Here is a 3,937-nt window from a genome sequence, read left to right on the forward strand (position 1 = left end):
GGTGTGTGAGAGTGAGAATCAAGCAGGGACATGTTGAATATTCCCAGCAGAACTTTCCCTCTGCTGCTCCCTGTACCTCATCCCCACACGCTTCTTCTGATTTTATTTCATTTTGATTCTTCCTGAAACCTTATAATAAAAAAAAAAAGAAGAGGCAGTTGGATAGCCGGTGAGTGTTACAACAGGAACAATAAGGCAACANGGGGGCGGTGGGGGCGGGGGGGGGGGGGGGTTTGAAATTTTATAGCCATTAGTGAGCTGTGTGTAATCATCGAGTAGGTTCCTGGTCGCGCGCGCCCGCGCGGTGGGCGTGGAGCTCAAAAGACTCGACGGAAACGGCCGGAGGTGTCAAAGAAAGTCAGTCGGCTGAAATTTAAAAAAAAGCAAAAAAAAAAAAAAAAAGCTCATGGTTGTTAGCGGGAGGAAAAAGAAAAAGAAGAAGAAGAAAAAGTTTGGAACCCCCTCCTTGCAGGTAAGATCTTCGAGTCCAGTTTATGTCGGCGAGAAGCGCGCCGCGTTTGTTTAGCTCAGGAGTCAAATCTGTGCAGGTTTGTTTGTTTTTTTGTTGTTGAAGGAAATGAAAGAAATGCGTCACGGGCGAAGTTTAACAAGCCGGCGGGCGATGTTTACGATGCTCATTTTGTTGTTGACACACACACACACACATGCATACCTGTCAAGCGTGTTAATGAGTCTGTAAGCGGGGCAACTCGTTATCCCTAAGTGAAAACACGTGTGTCGGTGTTTCCTCCTGCTGCACAGCCGGGACACAGTTACAGTACACTGTAAAAAAGGACTTGTTTCAACTGACATTTAAAGGAATGCCTGTGTTTTCAGGGTGGGCGGGCAGGCAGGCACAGGTAAGTTCTTCTCAAAACCAGGAAGGAAACGCGCTGTTTTGGCTGGACTTTGCTCAAATGAATGCACAGCAATATGTGTAGATTTTTTTTCTCTTTTTTTCTGTTGGTGGTGTGTGCATGCAGCAGCATGCATATTCTGTGACTCATAGTTTGGGCTTTTTTTTTTTTTTTTTTTTTTTAATTTCCAGCAAAGCGGTTTGAGCATTTATGGGATATTTGGTGTGATATGTTGGACATTTGGAACCCAAAGTCTGGATCGAGATGCCCCTGTGGCTCATTTAAATTTAGAAATGACTGCTAATGTCATGTTTCCGCCATAGTTATTACCAAAAGCATAAAAGCAGTGATGGTAAATGGATTTTAAACAAGTTCTAGAGTAGCTGAGCCTGTTTGGGTTGCAACTACCCTCTGGGTTTATTAGGATTATAAGTGACATGTGTACCTTAACCAGTGATTGTTGTGGTCATGTGACTTTAAACTACCATTGTGTGGGTTGGAAAATGAGAAGTTTGGAAACCACAGCATTAGTTGATCGTTGGACCAAACTAGGAAATGACTGTTGTACTACTTAACTAGTGAGCATCAAACCCTAACATGTTAACTAATCAACACACATTCTCTCTTTTAGTTCAAGTGACAGTCAAATGCACACACTAGTTGATTAGTGTGTGTGTTTTAACTAAAAATAAGTAAAGCCTAAAACATTCTCTTACTAGTTGAAGCCTGTTTTGTCCATACTAGTTAACTACTGCACCCGGAAGGTGTATTAGATCCCTTGTTAAGTAGTTTGAACTCATTTTCTTCTTTGCAGTTAACTTGTAAAGTGTTCACCAGTTCTTTAGTTAAAGTTTTTACCTTACTAGTTAACTAGCAGAGCTGAACAATGTTTGGCATGCTTAAATTAGGTACTAGTTAACTGGTAAGATTCAAAACATACACTAGATCATCGTTATAATAAACTGTTTTCTTAACTAGTAAAACTCAGAACGCTCACTAGTTGACTTAAGGTTTTCACCTCACCATTTACTAAGTTAAGTATAATAAGCTTGAACTGGTTTGGCTAAAATGTGCACTATGTAACTATGAAAGTTCAAAATGTATATCCCAGTTGACTAGTTTGACTAATTTATTTAGCAAAGCTAAACAATGGTTTCTAATCAGTGTATCTACATGTATACTAGTTAACTAGTAAAGTATGGCATATACATTATTTGATAAATGGAACCAGTTTCGGTCGTAGTAGTTAACTACTAAAGCCCAGAAGGCTCACTAGTTGATTATGAGCTTTTTAACATAAGTAGTGAATTCAAGTTAAATGTTTTAACTCGTGCACATAAAATGTGAATCAGTTAATTAGTAAAACCCCACATGTTCCCTACTTGTCTAGTTAAAGCCTTTGACCTTACTAGTTAATTAGCAAAATTAAGTAATCCTCAGTGGGCCTAAAAGGTGCACAAGTTACCTGGTAGGGTCCAAAGAATGAACTAGTTGATAATTCTGATGCAATGTATTGTTAACCTTTAAAGGCCTAAATGCTCACTCATGGACTAGTTAAAGCTTTTTAATCACACTTTTGACTTAAGCAGAGCTCAATAGTGGTTAACTAGTGTGCCTAAAATGTGTACTACACAACTAACAAAATCCAAAATGCAGGCTGACTTAGTTTGACTAAATGGTATTTGCTAATTAGTGTGTCTAATATGTGTATTAGTTAACTAGTAAAGTCTATAATATACATTAGTTGACACATGCATCCAGTTTTGGTCATACTAGTTCAATATGTGCTAAATGTTGATTAGTTATAGCCTTAGTAGTGAACTATTAAAGCTAAATGTTCATCAGTTGACTAGTGCATATAGTAAGTGTACTAGTTAACAAGTAGAACCCAGATTATTTAATAGCTGCTGTTTTTAGACTGATTTTTGTCTCTATAGTTAACTAGTAATACCCAATATGCTCATGTGTTGAATAATTAAAGCCATTTTGACCTTCCTATGGAATCAGTCCCACTTTACATGTAAATTAGTCAACTAGTGAGCACCTTAAGTTTCACTAGTATACCACTAACACTCATTGCTAACTGAGGAGTGGGACAGAAGTGTTGTTGTTGTTGAAGGACAAAGTTTGTCTTTCCTGCTGCAGCTTTTATGTGGCTTGAATCTGTCCGGCCGTGAGAAGATGGCGCTAGTGGGGACGAGGAGGAGAAGGAGGAGGAGGAAGAGGAGGAAGAGGAAGAGGAAGAAGAGACGAGCAGCAGCTTGAATGGTCCAAGATCTTTGAGTTCTAACTGTTTTAGCCCGTTCAGGAGCTTCACCTGTACTGTACCGTTTTCCAGCTGCGTTCAGAGCGAAACGGCAGCTTGCTTGCGTGCTACTTCACCACTCAGCTGCTGCAGCACTCTGGTTACTAGCTGCTTATTCCAAACTAGTGCTGAGAAGTCTTGAAAGGAATAGAGGAAAACATATTTCTCTTAAAATATACCATAAATGCTCAATGGCCTGCCATACATTTTCAGCATTCCTGTGACTTAGCAGAAAAGACGCTGCCTGGAAATGACACTCATCTTTCCTAAGTTCCAGCTATAGTTTGTCGATCCAGTCCAGCTACATATTTGTGGTATAAGCTGTCGGCTTCTTGTAAGTTGCATGCTTCTTTTTTTTTTTTTTTTTAAATGCTCATGTTGCCTCAAGAGCAGGGCCGCCCTTCACATGTCTTCATACTGGCGTTACCCATGCAACCGGCTGCTAAGAGTTCTCTTTTTGCTCTGTGGCTTTGAACTGCTGGCAGAACCTGCAGATTAAACCTCCCATGTCTCGTTTTTAATCATGCTTGCCGAACGTGTGTGGCTTTATTGAGCAGAGAGGATTTGATACTTCTCTTAAAAGCATTTATGCAATTATTTCTTGCTCGATTTGTACCAGAATCGCAATGTGATGCGTGTTCGTAATATTAAGCGTAACAAAAACAACCAGAAGAGGGGGAAAAAAAATTGCACATTTGTCTTTTGGTGTTATAAATAAAATAGCTGTAAGTCAGTTTCTGTTTTATTTACCTCCAAGCTCTACTCACATAGTAAA

At 39.5% G+C, this 3,937-nt stretch overlaps 1 protein-coding gene across 2 annotated transcripts in view; it reads left to right on the top strand.

Annotated features, from left to right (window-relative positions):
- The first annotated feature begins 226 nt into the window (after window positions 1-226).
- The window catches only part of zmp:0000000660 (arf-GAP with Rho-GAP domain, ANK repeat and PH domain-containing protein 2), a 165,419-nt gene continuing 161,708 nt past the window's right edge, over window positions 227-3,937 (top strand). The window contains exons 1-2 of one of the 2 annotated variants that reach the window (XM_037976413.1): window positions 227-472; window positions 838-860. The gene's annotated coding sequence lies outside the window, so the exon portion shown is untranslated. The remainder of the gene's footprint in view (window positions 473-837; window positions 861-3,937) is intronic. The other variant, XM_017426249.3, reaches the window with a different exon arrangement.

The sequence above is a fragment of the Kryptolebias marmoratus genome, linkage group LG7 (genome assembly GCF_001649575.2).
Source record: "Kryptolebias marmoratus isolate JLee-2015 linkage group LG7, ASM164957v2, whole genome shotgun sequence".
Classification (NCBI taxonomy): domain Eukaryota; kingdom Metazoa; phylum Chordata; class Actinopteri; order Cyprinodontiformes; family Rivulidae; genus Kryptolebias; species Kryptolebias marmoratus.